General features: G+C 42.2%; 1 long non-coding RNA gene across 1 annotated transcript in view; it reads left to right on the top strand.

Moving 5' to 3' along the window:
• Positions 1 to 20,041, top strand: part of LOC138925516 (uncharacterized) — a 72,459-nt gene extending 52,418 nt beyond the window's left edge. The window contains exons 2-3 of the long non-coding RNA XR_011441747.1: positions 19,741 to 19,810; positions 19,903 to 20,041. This is a non-coding gene — a long non-coding RNA (uncharacterized lncRNA). The remainder of the gene's footprint in view (positions 1 to 19,740; positions 19,811 to 19,902) is intronic.
• The last annotated feature ends 221 nt before the right edge of the window (positions 20,042 to 20,262 follow it).

Genomic DNA, 20,262 nt, shown 5'->3' with positions numbered 1-20,262 from the left:
TCGCCTGATCGCTAGCTTGCTGCTCCTCCATTTCAAGTCCTGGATGGTGTTGCGAGTCTTCGTTGCCCTTGTTGCTCTTAGTCGCCACTTACTCAACAGTCCTCAGCACCACGTTAAAAACAGAACGCCACGCTAAAGCTCGGAACGAATAGCAGTAACGAGTGAAAAATAGAGAGACCAGATCCAGCAACACAACGTAGCCACACACGGCCTCAGTTCGCAAACTGAGTCCCCATCATACCAGAACTGGTATAGCCTACCACTACCTATGGTCACACCATAGTCTCGGTCTAACAAGAGACTGACTTGTCTCCTCTCCGACACGGGTATCCTGACATATACACGTCCTCGTGTCTATAATAAACATCTGAATTTCATTCCACTTTATAATTATACCCTTGCAGAGGGTATTATAATTTTGGTCAAAAGTGTGCAACGCAGTGAAGGAGACATCTCAGACCCTATAAAGTATATATATTCTTGATCAGGATCACCTCCTGAGTTGATATGAGCATGTCCGTCTGTCCGTCTGTCCGTCTGTCTGTCCGTCTGTCTGTTTCTACGCAAACTAGTCTCTCAGTTTTAAAGCTATCGTCTTGAAACTTTGCACACACCCTTCTATCCTTTGCACGCAGTATATAAGTCGGAACGGCCCGGATCGGCCGACTATATCCTATAGCTGCCATATAACTGATTGATCGGAAATGGTATAACTTTGGTGTTTTTAGAGTTAGAGAGTTCAAATTTGACATGAGAGCTATTTTTGGCAAAACATTACGACATGCCAAATTTCATAAGGATCGGCCGACTATATTCTATAGCTGCCATATAACTGATTGATCGGAAATGACCCAACTTTCGTGTTTTTGAAGATAGAAAGCTGAAACTTGGTACAGATTATATATTTGGTCAGTTGATCCGACCTACCAAATTTCATTAGGATCGGCCGACTATATCCTATAGCTGCCATATAACTGAACGATCGGAAATGGTATTTGGTAGAAATATCAACTTTCGTATTTTTGAAGATAGAAGTTTGGGACTTTTTTTAGATTTTGTATTGTAATACATTGGAATATATATTCCTATTCCCATAAGGATCGGCCAACTATATCCGATGTTGGCGATATATATCCGGTTTTAACTGCAAGGGTATATCAACTTCGGCTCCGCCCGAAGTTAGCTTTGCTTTCTTGTTTTTATTTGCTTCCAAAAACTTAACCACATAATCTCAAATTTGTATGATGTTTCCTTAACTTAACTTAACTTAAGCCAAACACATGGCTTTACAAATTCATTAATCATATTACTCGTCCATCGCCCAACACTTGGCTTCACGATTTCATCAAACACATTACTCGTCCATCGCCCAACACTTGGCTTCACGAATTCTCTTTTTCAACAGACTTTTCCAAATGGCTTTGTTCTTTGTTATTTATATCAAGCTCTTCTGGAATTTGCACATCCGGTAACTTTCGCAAACTTTCGTGTTGATACTTGTAACACCTATTGTTCTGTGTAGACTTTAAAACGTATCGATCTCCCTCCAATACCTCAACCACCAAAAAGGATCCTCTGAACTTAGGATCTAGTTTTGTTTGTTGTCTCTCGCTGTTTTTAAGCAGCACAAAGTCCCCCATACAGAACCTTATTACTTTAGCCACATTTTTATCAAATTTTGCCTTCTCATATCTAGCGGCCTCCTCCATGTTCTTAGCAGCGAACTCCCTTGATTGTATCTTGTCAATTTCATCTTCGGTATCACCAATAGGTATCAACCATAGTGGTCGCCCAACTTTACCAATCAAAAGTTGTAAAGGACTACACTTAGTGCTACGATTAACTGTGCAGTTAAGAGCTAACTGCACATCCCCTAGTGCATCCTGCCACGATCTAGAGCTTGTCTCAACAGCCGTCAAAAGATTCTTCAGGGTACTCATGACTCTTTCAACTTGACCATTGGCTCGACTTGCGCCCGTTCCAATTAGATGTAATTGTATTTTTTGGCTAGAATACAATTGCACAAACTTTGTGCCCGTGAAGCTGCGCCCCTGATCGGCAATCAAACGTGTTGGCACGCCAAAAATGGCAATCGAAGATTTCATTGCATTTATACATGTATTAGCATCCAAAGAAAAGGTGTGAAATAGATAAACGTATTTTGTAAAAGCATCTATTTGTACAATGATATATTCTTTACGATCGCTTTTCCCGCTCAATTTTCCTGGTATGTCTATGTGAATAGTGTGCCAAGGAATGCTTATTTTTTGAATTGGGTGTAATTCCATTTGGGGTTTTCCTGACGTACCCTTAGAAACTCTACATGTAATGCAGTTCTCCACGAACCTTCGAACATATTTTGTCATACCCGAAAACCAGTAATGTTTTCTCCCAACCTAGATGCATGATAGACTCATGTACCTGATTTATAACTGACCAGCGAAAAGTACGAGGAACTACAGGTAAACAACGAGTTTTTGAATTTCTTTGAATCTTTCTATACAAGACATTTGATCTAATTTCATAAGTGGCAACTAATGCCAGTGGTAAATCGTCATTCTTCAACTTAGTTAGGATTTCTGATATTTCTGGATCCTTTTGTTGTTCTACCATTATCCAGTTCTCTGATATTTCTGTTAAGTCAATTCGTTTTTCTTCTATTTATTTGATGCTAACTTATTCTTTTAGGAGGAACTTAGGAACCCCACCGGGTTCCTGGATAGAAAGTCGACGTGTGCCATACGTTTACCTTCCCTGTATTCAATTTCGAATTCAAATGTTTGTAGAGACTCCCACCAACGATAAATCCTAGGTGACAACTCGACTTTATTTCGAGAAGATTTTATTGAGTTACAGTCAGTAAAAATTACGAATTTTCTCCCATGCAGATAGTGACGAAAATGTTTTACAGCATTCACGACAGCCAACGTTTCCAATTCATATGATGTATATCTGGACTCACAGGGGCTAGTTGCTCTGCTAAAGTATTCAACCACATGGGGCTTAGAGTTTATGCGGTGCAGAAGGATAGAACCATACCCGATAGAGCTGGCGTCGGTATGCAGTTCTATGGGAAATTGAGGGTCAAAAATAATCAAAACAGGTTTATTTGTTTACTGCGAATTTCTTCGTGTTGCGTTTGCCAATCAAAACTAGTCTTTTCAGATGTGAGAAAATATAAAGGCTTCATCAGCTGAGAAAACCCCGGAATGAATTGGCGAAAGTATGACGCTAACCCAATGAACTGTCTTAGAGAAACGACTGACTTTGGTGGGGGCAACGCCACTAGTGATTCTATTTTATTAGAATTTGGACGTATCTCCCCTGCTTGTATCTCATAGCCCAAATAGCGCACAGTAGTTCTCATGAAAAAGCACTTTGAAATGTTAAAAGAAAATCCTGCATTCACTAAAACGTCTAATACAAGTTTCAAACGTTCATACGCTTCTTCCTTCGTTTCTGAAACAATTAATAAATCATCCATATAAACAATTACAAACGAATGAGCAAGACTGCCAAGCGCCCTTAATACAGCTCTCTGAAACACTGAAGGTGCGTTTTTTAGTCCAAAAGGCATCGCAAGAAATTCGTATTGTCCATCAGGGGTAACAAAAGCAGTATATTCGATTGATTCAGGATGCATTGAAATCTGATAATACCCGCTAGCCATGTCAAGAGAAGTAAAATATTTGGCTCCCCTAAGTCTAGCAATTTGATCTGATATTAAAGGTAATGGAAACTTATCAGCTACAGTATTTCTATTTAATTCCCTGTAATCAACGCAAAGTCTTGCTGAACCATCTTTCTTCTTTACTAACAATGCAGGACTCGCAAATGGTGAGTTACTAGGTCTGATAACTTTATATTCGATCAATTCTTTAATTTTAGCACGTATTAACTCCCGTTCGCTTGGGCTAAATCTGTATGGTAGCCTTTGCACAGTCTTAGTCGAGTCAATTAAACGAATATGCATTTCCCCAGTATTCACACGACTTTGCGGTGTGCCTTCGATAAAAGATAGAGAATGTTGCTTTAGCAATGATATTAAAGTTTCTTTTTCATTTTCGACCATTTCCGTTTCAATTTTGTCAAAATTAGTAGGCTGAATGGTTTCACAAATGTTCCCAACTTTAGTTTGAACAACTTTAAAATTATCATAGGAGACTTCTACTAAAAGCCCTTGAGCCAATATTTCTCTGCCGATTACAATATTATTTTTCATACATTCGTCTGGTACTATATGAAACAAAACAACCAAGGAGTTGCCATCAATCATGATGTTTGATTCGACTTGTGCTGTACTGTAGGTATTGACATTACCTATCCCCTTTAAAGAAATAACGTTATGAATTCTCTTACCAACTAACTTATTAGAAACGCTTTCCTTAATTAATGAGCACTCAGCTCCCGAATCAAATGTAATTGGAAATCTCTCACCATTGACCAGCATACTCGATTGAGGCTCCACTATAGCGCATAGCTCCACTCTTTTTTCCGTTCTCACCCATCCGGCATTCTGTACTTTTTTTTGACAATTTGTGGCTATGTGTCCCGGCTCCTGACATCTGTAACACGTTACGTTTGTCCTTCCTTGACGAGGCTGTACTGACCGCCACTCCTTTCCATTTGTCGAACCCTGAGATCCAGATCTACAGTCTTGCTTTTTGTGGCCTAGTTTTCCACACTGATAACATTTGATATCCGCAGATTTAGCTCGCTTCGTCTCTGGTTCCCAGTTTGTTGAATTTGGACGCTCCCTTAGCGCTAAGAATGCTTGCAGCTCCGCTTGCAGTTCACGTCGATTGTTAACCTGCGTTGTGTGTATCATTCGCTGCAAACGCCGATCGAAATTAGCCATGTGCCCAAGAACCAGCGCGATGGATATTTGTTCAGGATTCAAATTACGCAGTTTTGTGCACAGTGGCGTCACACTGCGACTTGCGAAAACAGGCAGGCTTTCACCGTTGCTTGGACGGCTATTCAGAAGGTTTAAAATGACGGCGGCTGGCGTCTCTGAAGTCTCGTATCGCTGCTCAAATAATTGCCGGAACTGTTGCCAAGTTATTCCCGGGTAACATATTTGAGATAACCATTGCGCCGCTGTGCCTTCCAAAGCTTTACTTAACGCTAATATAAGAGCGCTGTCACTTAATGGTTTTTCTCGTAAGATGATGTCGATCGTAGCGCACCACTGCGTGGCATCCATACCAACAACGTCCGGATTATATTTCGGCAGGAAAATCTCGCTAGTCTGTTGTAACTCACTCGCCGGCGTCTGTAGCTTCTTAACCAGAAAGTTCCGGTTTTGTTGTTCTAACAACGCGAATACGTCTTGAGAAAAAGTTTGGTTAGAGCCGAATCCCACTTCTGATGTCGGAGAATTGCAGTCTTCTCCACGCCGGCCCGCACCAGTCGCCTGATCGCTAGCTTGCTGCTCCTCCATTTCAAGTCCTGGATGGTGTTGCGAGTCTTCGTTGCCCTTGTTGCTCTTAGTCGCCACTTACTCAACAGTCCTCAGCACCACGTTAAAAACAGAACGCCACGCTAAAGCTCGGAACGAATAGCAGTAACGAGTGAAAAATAGAGAGACCAGATCCAGCAACACAACGAAGCCACACACGGCCTCAGTTCGCAAACTGAGTCCCCATCATACCAGAACTGGTATAGCCTACCACTACCTATGGTCACACCATAGTCTCGGTCTAACAAGAGACTGACTTGTCTCCTCTCCGACATATATATAAATATATATATATATATTTACGTACTTATATAAATATACATGTATTTATGTCGGTATCCAGGGAACACCACGAGGAGGCCATTGCGATTGCGATGGAGTCTTCAATGAAGACTTTCGAGCCGACTTGAGATACCAAAACTAATTGGCTATCTCCTTGTTCCCCACCTAACATAACCTACTCCTAATTTTGGTTTTGTAATTGTCTCATTTTATTATTAGGTTATAAAATGAGACAATTACAAAACCAACATTATTTTTTGAGTATTTTTAGTTTCTTTGAACCTGCTGCTGATGCAGCTTTTCCTTTGAAATACATTTTTTCTGTTAGACATTTGCTGTTTTTCCTTAATAATATTAAAACAAATCCGTCAAGCATTTTCATCCTGTGTTTATAACAGGGATGAGTAAACGAAAACCAATTAGAAAATATGCTGGATTTTTCAGTGGAGAATATGCAAGATTGAATAATTGTTTTCTTTATTCTGTTCATCTGTGGCTTTTTTTCAAATATTTTCTTAAAAACAGAATAATGTATTTCAATCAAAGAAAAATAGTAGTCAGAAGGAGCTTTAAGTTTTAAAGTTTTATCAGCGCAGTCATAATTTTTATTCAGTATAAAATTTTCCGTACAGGTTTGTGCTTCTATTTTTATACCCTTGCAGAGGGTATTATATTTTTGGTCAAAAGTGTGCAACGCAGTGAAGGAGACATCTCCGACCCTATAAAGTATATATATTCTTGATCAGGATCACCTCCTGAGTTGATATGAGCATGTCCGTCTGTCCGTCTGTCTGTCCGTCTGTCTGTTTCTACGCAAACTAGTCTCTCAGTTTTAAAGCTATCGACTTGGAACTTTGCACACACCCTTCTTTTCTTTGCACGCAGTATATAAGTCGGAACGGCCCGGATCGGCCGACTATATCCTATAGCTGCCTTATAACTAAGTGATCGGAAATGGTTTAACTTCGGTGTTTTTAGAGTGAGAGAGTTCACATTTTACATAAGCGCCATTTTTGGCAAAGTAATACGACATGCCAAATTTCGTAAGGATCGGCCGACTATATTCTATAGCTGCCATATAACTGATTGATCGGAAATGACCCAACTTTCGTGTTTTTGAAGATAGAAAGCTGAAACTTGGTACAGATTATATATTTGGTCAGTTGATCCGACCTACCAAATTTCATTAGGATCGGCCGACTATATCCTATAGCTGCCATATAACTAAACGATCGGAAATGGTTTTTGGTAGAAATACAAACTTTGGTATGTTTGAAGATAGAAGTTTGGGACTTTTTTTAGATTTTGTATTGTAATAAATTGGATTATTTATTTTATTTATTTATTGTACTCTGCACTCAAAAGTTGCAAACTTAAGGTACAGATGGGGATTGGCCATAGCTGCGGTGGCTTTCGGCCGGAAAGTGTTACATACATATTTGCTTATAAATTTAACTTATAAAAAATAATGATTATTTACACGTGTGGTAACAAGTTATTTACACTTAAATTATTTATAAATTTAATAACATATAAAGTTATATGAGATGCAAAAGGTTAGCTGATTTAAGAAAGTTTAGAATTAGCTGGAGGTTTGCAGGATTAGGGTCAATTAATAGTTCCGAGAGTTTAAAATTTGGAAAATTTGTTCTATGTGTTTGTAGGGCGGGGCTGTCGTCAAGGATATGGGAGATTGATATGGTGTCCGTGGTGCAGAACTGGCATAGATAGTTTGGTATCTGTGAGAAGCGATGTTCGTGGGTGAGTCTGGTGTGGCCAAGTCGAAGCCGGATTATTTTGGTAATCTCTCTTCTTGGGAGGTTGGAGGTCTGTGCAGTTTTACTGTAGTCGGCTATGCTTATTGCTTCAGGATTAATTTGTTGGTTCCACTGCGATGATTTTTGCAAGATTATAGTTTTTTTTTGATGGACTCAGATTTTAAATGTTTGTTGATGTCTCCACGGTTAACATTTGTTGTAGAAAATAGTGGAGCGATGGTCGCTCCTTTCGCTGCTGCATCGGCATTTTCGTTGCCCTTGATTCCGACGTGGCTGGTAACCCATAGGAGTTTGATTTTATTTTTATGTTTAAGCAGAAGGTCGCGGATTGACGATATATAAAAGCTGGCATTGTTTATGTTGGCTATTGCTTCCAATGTGGATAGGGAATCTGAGCAGATGCAGAATTTCCCTCTAATCTTGACTGCTATTTTGATGGCTTCAAGAATAGCAATCGCCTCTGCCGTGTAGACTGTTGAGTAGCTTGGGAGGACAGCTTGTTTAAGGGTTTCGTCTTCTGTCGTTACTGCAAAGCTAATTACTTCCTTGTTCAAGGATCCGTCTGTGAACAGGAGCGTGAAGTTCTTCCTCATGAGCTGGTGTTTCATTTCTAGAAATTGTTGGACAAATATTTCCTTGTTTGTATCAAATTTTTTTTGATGGCTTAGTCGGGTATCTATTAGATTGATATCTAGAAACCAGGGCGGAAATATTGGTTTAGGCTTATGAGGAAGAGAGGTTGGAAGTTCTAGCTTTAGACTTCGAGAAATGCACCGGTCGACCGTTGAGGTTCGATATTTTTTTGTGTTGTTTTTGGTTATCTGTTGGATAATTTTTCTTAGAGGTGTGTCGTTTGCGTGCATGATAGTGTTAATTGTTTTTGTTTGTAAGTGTTCGATTCTGGTTTCTAATGGTTCGATGTTAGATTCCAGGTATAGATTGAAAGTGGGTGTAGAGCAGAAGGCTCCCAGAGATGTTCGCAAGATTGAGTTAATTAACGTTTTAATTGGTTTTATAAGTGACTTAGAGGAGTTACCGTATATCGGTAAAGCGTAATCAATTTTGGAAATACATAGGCTTTTGACGATTTGAACAAGGGTGTTGGGGTGGCTGTTGTATTTTCCGCTGGAAAGGCATTTTATTATATTTGATGATTTCTGTAGTGATTTGTTTAATTTATTGAAGTGGGGTTTATATTTGTATTTTGTGTTGAAGGACAGACCTAGAATAGTTAGTTCGTTAACTGTGTTTATAATTGCGGATTGTGTAGAGACCTGGCATGAACATTGTTTTTTCCGGCAAATGTGGATGTGTTTGCATTTTGAAATTGAAAGCATTGCGGCGGATTTTTGGCACCATTCATTGATTTCAGTAAACAGCATGTCGAGGTTGAATGAAATGTTTTTATCTTTTTTCAATGGTATTAAGATGTTAAAATCGTCCGCATAAGCTGTGTGTTGAAGTTCCTTGTGCTTGTAGATTATATCTGAGAGACTGTTAAACGCAATGAGAAAAAGTACTACCGAGAGGGGAGATCCCTGCGGAATGCCATTGTGGAGAGGGTGTGTCCTTGAGGTGTTATCATTGGCACGAACTCTTATTTTCCTTTTTGACCTGAAGTTCATCACATATTTGATAATTAATGGGCCGCAGCCCCGTACTGATAGTTGATTTGTGATGGTATGCAAACCTATTTTTTCGAATGCTTTTGCGAAGTCAAGAGATATAATGGATATGTGTCTTTTTTCAGCGAGGGCTCTGCTATTTAGAGCGTCTGCGTAAAGCAGACAATCCATTGCAGATTTCCCTTTTTTAAATCCGAGTTGACGGCTGTTCAGTAGCTTGTTGGTTGTAGCAAACCACCATAGCCGCTTTGAGATTATTTTGTCAAGGGTTTTAGATAAACATGGGTTGAGGGAGATAGGTCTATATGATTTCGTCATGGTTTTGTCTGCGCCTTGTTTGTGGTTAGGTATAATTGTGCTGATTTTGTACGATTGAGGAATAAAAGATTTTAAAATGTTGTTGAAAAAGCGGATAATTCTCATTTTCAGTGATTCAGCGACGTGTCGAATCATGTCATAGTTAATCTTATCTTGACCTGGGGTGTGACCCTTTAAGCTATTTAGTGCCGATGAGAACTTTAGGAAGTTTATATCCTGTTCCATGAACGCTGCAGTTTTGTGTGGGGGAGATAAAAAGTTTAGCGTATTTAGATTAATTTTTACCAGGCTGTCCTATTGTCAACTTTTTGTAGGGTCCTAATGGTCTGGACTTCCTTGTTCGACAGGAAGACAGGGCAGTCCTTGTTGCGGGCATGGTGGTCAGATGTTGGGAGTTTTTTAAGGGAGCAATTTATGCAATTCGGCTTGTTTTGGCAAATTTCTGAGTTCTCATAGTTAACGTGGGCATCGAGACCACAGTTGGCGCAAGTTGGTGTGTTTTTGCAGAACTTTGCGGTATGACCAAACCTAAAGCAGTTGTTGCAACGCATAGGACGCGGTATAAATGTACGCACTTCAACTCTCTCATAACCAATATAGAGAAAGTCTGGCAGATGGGTTAGCTTAAATGAGATTTTTATTAGACCCGTTTCGTTTTGTGGAGTTTTATTAAGAACCTGGTTGGGAATATATTTATATATTTTCTTGACTCTTTCAACTTTTTGCGACTTTAGGTTGTCCAAGATGACTTTTTCATCAATTCCTCGCAAATCGTTCGAATATATAATCCCAATACTCGAGTTAAGACTTCGGTGTTCAGATATTTTAATGGGGACATCGACATATGGAGTGTTGGAAGGCATACTGACGAGTTTCTTAAGTTTTTCGGCTTGTAATAAGTTTTTAGTCTTAATCAGTAAATTGCCGTCTTTGGTTTTCTTACAACTTGAAACTTCACCTTGAATAGTATTGTCGATTGTCTTCTTAATAATGAACGGGCAGATTGCAGCCAGGGGCTGGGAATCTTCGTCCGTTCTGGTTGCAACCAAATATATACCATCTGGAGGGTGTTTTCTCCAGATATCTGGAGGGTCCAGCATTGTGGGGTCAACAAACTTTAAGGCCGCTTAAATTCTGCCAAAATTGTCCGTCGCTCCAGTTGGAGTAGAGATAAGAAGATTTCGTTATTTCGTTTTCTTTGTGCTTGTGTTGTTGTTTTGAAGCTGCGCTACGTAGACGTCTCGCGAAAGAGCACGACCGATCGGTTAGACTGTCGAAGGTGAACTGAAATTGGATTATATATTCATATTCCCATAAGGATCGGCCAACTATATCCGATGTTTGCGATATATATCCGGTTTTAATATATATATATATAACCGGTTTATATCCGGTTTAGCTTTCCTTTCTTGTTTTCTTTAATAGATCAGCACATACTCCGCAATCTTTTTTTTCCAAAATTTTAAAAAATATATAATATTGCAAATATTGCCTGCAAAATATCGCAAGGCAATGCTATCAAACTCGTCACCAGTTGCAATATCCAAAACTTGCTCAATTTCCGTCTCGTCATCTGAGAACATCTCGAAATCGGTATTGTCTTCGTCGGTTTTTAACTCTTTGCAAGTTTTATTGGATAGTCCTGCAGTCCTGGATAACATTAATTAACATTGTATCTTCATCTGGGCCGCAATTACCAGATAATGATTTTGAAGTTAATATTTTCATTGATAGCATTTTTGACATTATTGTATTAAATTCTGACATCGATGGATTGTTATTTGTTACTCCGCGAGCCCTTATTAAATAAAAAAAGTTTTCTAAGTGGTCTTGATTCAATTTCGCGGTTGGTAAATAAAAGATTTCGGAGCTCCACACACTTTCAGATAGTGCAAGTACTGATGAAATTGTTAACATCATGCCGTCAATGCAATGTACCACTTGTGGATATTTAAATTCTGCAAAATAATTCCTCATTTCTAAGAGGTAATTGTGAACGTTACTATTATTTTGCAGTGCACACCTGTACGGATTTTTTTCATACAAAACATGGCTATTGAGGCAATCAAAGAGCTTATTAACCTTTTCAATAAAATTTTCCGTAGCTTCTGCGCTATTTCGGCATTCCACAAATCCGCCAGAATTAATCACTGTTCGGATTGCGGCCGAAACAGTGTGGCTAAATATTTGTGTTGCATATTTAACTTTCATTTTTTCAAATGAGTTTGGATTTATATGCTTCGCCGTTACTTTAAGACAAAGCCTCGTTGAATTTCTAGACTCAATTTGGTGTAATTTCCTTATTATATCCCAAGATACATCTCCATCCGGCGTATTTAAATTATTTTTTAAATACGCTCGTACGTTTAACCCCAACGTTTGCGAAACTTCTATGTTCGCTTCAACTTTTTTCATGAGGCAATCATGGTTAATACCGTTAGCCGAAACAGTATAGCTTAAAACGTACTTCCAATTTTCAAATAAGCCTCTAGCCATGAAGACGCATACTTGCTGCCCTAAAAATCGAGTTCTTTTTTCGCTATCATTTTCAAATCCCTGAATTTCATCGAGAGCGCTATTATATTGCAGTCCTTTTTTGATTTTTATTTCATCACAAAGGATCACTGCTTTACCTTTCTCGCTCATTTCACCAACAATTTTCTGGAGGTTTTCTAGAAAATCAGGTGCCCATCGACACAACGTACTTTTGGCAGGAAGTTTTAACTTTAAAACATCCCTCATATACTCATACGTTCGCGAAGAATAAAAATGTATATTCTGGGCTATCACTTTTTCTGCGCTGTTATATAAGTTCGATTTTTTTTAGCAGCATTTTGCATAATGTTTTGGCCTCATCAGAAACATGAGGTAATTTATTTAAAATAATAAATTAATTATGAAATAAATTTAGGGCGCTTTTTCTACTATTTCTCATACCCTTGCGTTTACTAGAATTTTTCATTAAAACAAAAGCCCTTCTCATTTTTTGCATTTTTTCTTTGTATTTTTTTAGTTTAAGAAACATCTCATAATTCTTTTTTCTATTAAATCTCTCATTTTCTTCCCTCTTCTGGCAATTCAAACAAAAATCTTCTAACTGAGGTGAAGTTTCTATGTTGGGAGTTTCTAAATTGGAAGGGCTACCTACCCTATTTAAGAACTCTTTCCTTCCTATTCGGTTAATATAAGTGCCAATTGGTTCTTCCGCCCCATCATCACAAAATTCAAATTGTTCACATGGAACAGTACTGTTCGGACGCAATAGTGAATTGTCACATAAATTTAAAGTGGGTACGGCATTGCTTCTAAACCTACTTTTCCCAATATATTTACTTTCAAAATGCCTGTTACAAATTCGCGCAGTTCGTCTATTAAAAGTATCATCCAATTGGCACAATTCAACCCATTTCTTAAGATTCTTATCATCCGATAGAAAAGAAAACAACCTCATTCGAATGGAGTGTGATGAATCCCTGTAACTCCCCTGGCAGAATGCAATAATGCACTTGCGTCCATTTTTCCTAACATTAAGCCGATTCATTTCAAAAATATTTAAACCGAATATTTAAATAAATTATTTAAGGTTTAAATAACTAGATTTATACTTGCAATTGATGATGATGTAGCCACGGACCCTCGAAAATTATACATTTAGTAAAAATATTTCCGAAAAATATATAAACACACCGATACTAATCACTTTGTTCACAAAAATCAGCACTTAATTAGGTCCTCACGAAAAACGCTCCTCACAGAACAAAAATAGAATGCCGATTAAACCATTTTCCTCTTCTTCATCATATGGCAATATTTTAGGCGGGTAAATTAGGCGGGTGGGTAAGCCAAGTGGCAATCAAAAATTACAAGAATCAAAACAAACCAGAAAAAAAATAGTTTTGGCGCGCAAGTTAACACTTTCATTGCCAAGAACTCCAAAGGCATACCAAAGGGAAATGACGGTGTGTAAATACGGTAGTGACATTTTTATATTCATGTATATATTTTAAATTACACTGCAGATCATACAATAAGATATGCACTATAGATCATAAAACCATATAAGAATCCATATAAAAGCATAAAACCAATGAAAAAAGATATATATATTTATATATATCTGTAATAAATACGAGCGGCGACTTTTTTAAAGTTCCAAAATATATAAGGAAATTATTAAATTAACGATTAAATTAACCCAAATTAATAACAAGTGCCTGAAAAATTGTAAACAAAAAAGGTAAACAAGTCCATCAGCTGTTTTCGTGTCTTCACCCTCCCCTAAAAATCATTCCATCGTTGGAGTAGGCATGCACAAGCCTCTTGCAGAACAACAAAAACTTAAAAGCAATCGGCGTTTAAAGTGACTCCGACTGAAATATACTCTGACACTTTCTCAGTATATTGATTTTTAATGATTCCTAAAAATATATATACAGAAAACATTTTACTACTAACACTTAATCTTATTCCTAAATAAATTAAAAATGTATGCTGAAATAGTAAAAAATATAATATAACAAATAATATAATTTCTTTCATCATTTCAATTACGAATACCCGAATTTTGTTAGGGTAGCAAGCCTGAAAAGTAACAAAAATCCAAATTTTGCGCGCTGGCTTCAAAACGAAATCGCACGCACACATACACCCGTTTTTTTTTTTTAAATTCGTATTTATTTTCTCCTTACAAACTATCTTATAGACCTACTGTACATTTTCTTCTTCCTGACTGGGCTGCAAGAGCTTGGACCTAAGTCGTGCGGTACGGCCGTGAAGCAATGCTTCGCACAACTCTGACGCCCTACTCCTCCCGCCCGTTACGTGCCCTCTCCAGGGCTCTCAGCTCCATCATAGTCTTGGCCACATATACGGCTATGGCTTCCCACTTCCCCGGCGTCTGCAGCATTAGAGGCACCATGCTGCTGGGTGTGAAGGGCTCTTCCAGGATCTCCTCCATGGTTAGGCGATCCTCTACAAATCTCCTGCATTCGAAGAGGACGTGGAGAGGGTCTTCTGTGACTCCACTGCCGCACGACGGGCAAAAGTCCTCGCTTTCGTGGCCAAAGCGCTTTAAGTAGCTTCGGAAGCACCCATGGCCGCTAAGGGCCTGCGTGAGGTAGAAGTCTACCTGACCATGCTTCCTACCGGTCCACTTCCCCACGTCCGGAATGAGCCGAAACGTCCAGCGTCCCTTGTATGATTCCTCCCATCGCCGTTGCCAGTTTGTCAGACTTGTGACTCTCACTTCCCTCTCTCTGACCGACACTGAAGAAAGGCTGTCCTGACATATATTACATATATATATTACAAATATATATTGGCCAGCTCTTTCCTTTCTCGGACCAGCTCTTGGATGGGTATCAGCCCTGCGATCACTAGGGCCGCGTCGTCCGATACCGTCCTAAAGGCGCAGGATGTCCATAACGCGCAGAGGCGGAGGTCTGCCTCGATTCCCCGAGCGTAATACCTTACTCCCATCGCCTCGGCCCACACTGGGGCAGCGTAGAGGACTTGGGAGCTCACCACGCTAGTGATGAGCTTTCGCCTTTCCTGCCTCGGGCCTCTGATGTTGAGGAGCATCCGCGAGAGGGCTCTCGTCGTCTCGCTCGCCCTCCTGTGGGCGTACTCGAGGTGCTCTCGGAACGAGAGCCTTGTATCCAGCCAGACCCCTAGGTATTTTATGGCTCTCTTCGAGGTAACGGCCACTCCTCCTACAAGTACTGTCGCAGTCTCGACCTTCTTCCGTCTCGAAATTAGCAATGCTTCCGTCTTATGTGGGGCGAGGAGAAGGCCGGCGCTAGACATCCACGCCTAAACTTTCGCCGCAGCGGAGTTTGTTAGGGTTTCCACCCCACAAACTGTCTTCGCCACCACCACTAGGGCTATATCGTCGGCGAATCCTACGATGGTAGTACCCTCCTCCATAGGTAATCGGAGGACTACATCGTACACAGTGTTCCACAAGAGCGGCCCCAGTACAGAGCCCTGGGGCACTCCCGCGGAGACCACTCGTTCCTTCTGCCCTTCCCGCGTGTCGTACAGGAGTACTCTATCGCTCAGGTAGCTGTCCACCATCTTTAGCAGATATACCGGGATCCTCAGCTCCTTCAGGGCTTGGAGAGTCCGCGACCAGTTCGCCGTTTTAAAGGCGTTCTTCACGTCCAGGGTGGTAACCAAGCAGTATTGCTTGGCACCCCCATTCCATCTGGTGCCTTGGATGGCGCTTGCTGCCAGGTTCTTTACCCTCATAATGGCCTCCACCGTTGACTTCCCTTTCCGGAACCCGTACTGCTCCTCTGCCAGTCCACCTTCCCTGCTTATCGTCGCCTGGAGTCTCGTGGCCAGGATCTTCTCCAGTACCTTGCCTACCGTGTCTAGAAGGCAGATTGGTCGGTAAGATGCGGCCTCTCCGGGTGGCTTACCTGGCTTCATTAGCAGAAGGAGCCTCTGCTTCTTCCACACCTTCGGGAAGGATCCTTCATACAGGCACTAATTGTAAATGGCTGCTACCTTTTCTGGTATTTGGGCCAGAACCACTTTTAGCGCTCGATTTGGCACCGCGTCCCGACCGGGAGCTTTCTTAGAGGCTAGGTTCCAAGCGGCCACTAGCACCTCCTCTGCTGTGACTGCTTCCACCGACTTGTTTTCCAAATTCTCAATAGCCGAGCGGATTCCCTCCGCTCTACTGCTTGGGAACAGGACGTCAATTATCGCCCTCAGTGCTACCGGGTCGGAGGGGGGCTGGCTCCCCGTCTTGACCATTTTTGACACCATTCTGTACGCCTGTCCCCATGGGTCGTGTTCCGCTTCATCGCATAGCTTGAGAAACAACTCTCGCTTGCTGTCCCGTATGGCTGTTTTCAGCGCTTTCCTAGCTGCCTTGAACTCAAGGTGCCTTTGCTCCTGCGCGTCGGCGCCTCGAGCTCGCTGCAGGGATCGTCTAGACCTTAGGCACTCTTTGCGGAGAGACGAGATTTGGCTTGTCCACCACGGGGCCGGCTTGTGATGCCGAGCAAAGTTCGTGCGCTCCTTCATGCTTGCCTCGCAGGCCGCATCAAGGACCGTAGCAAGGGCCTCCGCCGATTCGTTGGCTGTCTCGTGGAGATCAAGCTCCGCCGTTCGCATATGGGTTTCCAATTGTTGGACGTCTAGCGTATCCTGCCGAAACGCCTTGCCGCAGGGGTGAATGCTCGAGATCGCCTGGCTGGTTCCAAGCGAGCAAAGTATGGCCTCGTGCTCACTGGCCGTGTAGATGTCGGCGATTTCCCACTTTGAAGTCCGTGCCAGACTACTGCTGACGAAGGTCGGGTCGATGATGGAACCGGCGCCTGCTCTGTTGTAGGTATCCTGGTTGCCCTCGTTGAGAAGGGCGAGGTCCAGGGGTGCTAGGATCTCCAGCAAGGCTCTGCCTCTAGCATTCGTGGTGGTACTCCCCCACTCCTGTGCCCACGCGTTAAAATCACCTGCTATTAGCACTGGGTGTTTGCCTCCGGTATCTACCGCAAGCTTCTCTAGAGCCTTGCAGTAAGCATCGAGTGAGAGGCTTGGGGCTAGGTAGCAGCTATACACCATGTACCTCCCCACTGGATTCTTACGAACCCTTCGCCTCTTCTTACTTGACATGGTCCTTCCGCGGAACTGTTGCAGATCCAAATGGCCGCCTTGCCCTGATTGTTGGTCGCCCACTCCTCGCCTGGCCCGACGCTGTACGGCTCGCTGAGAATAGCTATGTCAGCATTCACCTCGCCTACGCTGTGTCGCAGAAGGTCCTGCGCCGCTCTGCAGTGATTCAGGTTGAGCTGGATCACTTGTAGTACCTTTTCGAGGTTCTCCCTCATGGCGTCCGTGCTATCCATACGGTTTTTTGCCAGCTCGAGCAGAAGGTTCCCCGTAGCGGTGCGGCGCACCTTGTGGACATTTTGGCTGAATTCCTTCAGCTGGCCGTCCTGCCGTCTGGTGACCAAGGCAAGCACCTCGCTGTACTTCATTCCCTTGGACGTCCTTGGCTTCCTCCGTGATGCTGTTTCCCATCCTGGTCCTGGCGCTGCGGTCTGTGCGGCCATGCTCTGGCCCCCTACTCCCGCGGTCCTGGCGTCGGGGTGGCTTGAAGTCCGCTGGGTGGGCCCTTCTCTTGCTCGGATTTTCGGGGCTTTTGCCGAGGCCGGTGGCGCGCCTCTTGGTGATGGAGCCGCGCTGTCCTGGTTAAGCCGTCGCCACGGGTCGGTCTGGGCTGCCGCTTCCTTACGCCGGGTTGGGAGGGTTTGCGTTCTCTGGTCTGTCTTCGCAATATCTGCCTGACCGCACCTCGTACAGACGACCTCCGCCGCTACCGTCGTTGTCCCTACATCGCTGGGGTTGGAGAGGATCCCGCTAAGGCCTTCCGGTAGCTCCTTCATCCTGCAGAACATCCTCTTCGTTTTGAGATTGATGATCCTCATCTGTTTCTCGTGCGTTTGCTGGATAATGTCCTCCAATATCGCCTCTAACTCCGCCAGCATGCTGGAGCAAGGCTGCTCTGTTGTCGCTCTCGTCCTCTTGGCTGGAGTCGATCTCTGGGGCTCTGATGGACTGGATTGTTCCCTCGTCCTTCCTCGTCCTGGAGCTGCTCAGAAACGCTGAGGATTGCTCCGCACTTTGTTGGCTTGTCGCCTTTACTGCCGGGGCGGCCAAGCTAGCCACCGCCTCGTCAGTCGTGGGTTGAATGGTGTTTGGGGCCTCCAGAATCCGTGCCCCGACCGTGGGTTTCCCCACGGGTGGATTTTCACTTGAGTGGTTGCCACCTGGAGTATTTACGTTGTTAACCATCATTCTTCCAGTTGTGCTGTTTATACCTACTGCCAGGTTTGCATTTTATACCTTCTGCCAGGTTGAGGTTCGCTGCCGGCCACTATGGCTCAGTCGCAGACCCCGTAGCCGCCCATTATGGGACAGACGCTACGAGGATTTGTAGTGGGAAGAAGGGGGAGGGTGGGCGTGATCATCAGGGCTACGATGGGGGATATACCGCCCCTGCTCGGTCGCCAGGGCCCCGTTTCCAGAGTGCACCGCCGCGGCGGAGGGGTTGGACTATGGTCGGGTCCATGACCTTATGCACCGCTCCTAAGATCTCGCCCGCCCTCATAAGAGCACTATAAAAATTTCTCCTAGTGCCGCCCTCTGTGGGTGGCGTTAGCAGCGACGATACGGCGCCAAGTGGCGCCCTCTTCAGGTACCAGCTGGTACTGCGATCCGCATCACTGACCAGCACAACCCAATTTGTGCGAATTTGCAACGCGGGAAAAGCGATGCCACCAAAAGAGAGGGAGAAAGCTTGCTCCGGGGCCAGCAAGCCGGGAAAACGGAGCCACGGGGAACCCTTCGTTCCTGCATCCCAGGTGAGCCACGTTATGTGCCTAGGAGTTCACAGACTTGTTTTTTTACTCCCCGCGAAGCCGGGAAACAGCGCGAAAAGCGGGACGCGGCACGACCACGTCCGTCTCGTTCTACCTTCACTTCCTTCCTCTATACACCCGTGTATGTGAACGTGTGACACGCATACATACAAAGGTCAACCGAAGCGCAGGCCAACCTTCTTCATCGCGCTCCGTTTAAAAACTGATAGGGTTGTTGATAATATATCAATATATCGATATTTTTTGGGAAAAATAATATATTTATATCGTAATATTTTTTTCCCCAAATATCGAGTGTGCGATAGTTTTTTTTTGATATTATCTGATATTTCTGCGTTGGTCACTCTTTGATCAAATTGATAAATGTGAAGCTCGGCGGTTTGAGAAAAATGGACATTAAGCTAATAAAACAGAATTATAGTGAAGTCAAAAACGGAAAAGCGAGGTGTAATTTGAGTAATAAAATAATAAAAACAAGTGGTAACACGACCAATTTAACGTCACATGTTAAAAATAAACATAACGAATTTTTCGTAAAGTGTCAGTGAAAAAAGGTTTGTATATATAAATAAATTCATATATTAAACCGCGAAAGTGTAGATTTTATTTCGTGTGTGTGAAATTTGGCGGCATTTTACTGCGAAACCTACATTTTTTACACACACACGAAACAAAATTTACACTTTCGCGGTAAAATGGCGCCAAATTACGGCGTCATGTTGTACACATAAATATATATATTAGCGGTGCCCACACAAATACATTATGTGAATACGAAGATCTGCCGTAAGCACGGCCGTTTACAGTTGCAAACACAAAAAATTAAATTCCATTTTGATTATTTTACCATCATCCTCAATTTTAATTCTGAAATATTTATGCAGGTGTATAAAAACAAAATTGGAGAATACCCAACAATATCGGAGTCATTCCGGAGCTTGGAGACTTTAAAAAGTAAGAAAGAAAAAAAAAAATGAAATGATTTTTTCATGTACATGTATAAAGAAATGTGTAATCCGTTTTTATTAACCGTTTCTTTATTTTAGGCGATGGACATAGGGCTAATGAGATTTCAGAGGCCCTTGTTTTTATGATTTGCAAGGACAACATGCCTGTCAGATGCGTCGAAAAAGAAGGCCTAACATACCTTCTTAAAAAGTGTGTTCCGCAATTTAAAATTCCTGGCCGGTCCAAGGTAAGAATTATTTTTATAATTTTTTTTTTCAACACGTCAGTACACCTTTAAATATATATATTGTTTTCCAGGTAACAACACATTGTTGGAAGACAAATACACCCAATTGCTTCAAGAATTAAGACCGTTTTTGACAAAGTGGATCACTTTGCATTCACCGACAAATTTTACTCTGTCTTTTCTTACCATAACGCCGCATGTAATAAACGAA

The sequence above is a fragment of the Drosophila bipectinata genome, chromosome XR, assembly GCF_030179905.1.
Source record: "Drosophila bipectinata strain 14024-0381.07 chromosome XR, DbipHiC1v2, whole genome shotgun sequence".
Taxonomy (NCBI): domain Eukaryota; kingdom Metazoa; phylum Arthropoda; class Insecta; order Diptera; family Drosophilidae; genus Drosophila; species Drosophila bipectinata.
Note: the sequence above shows the minus strand (reverse complement) of the source record. Positions and strands in the feature narration are given on the sequence as shown.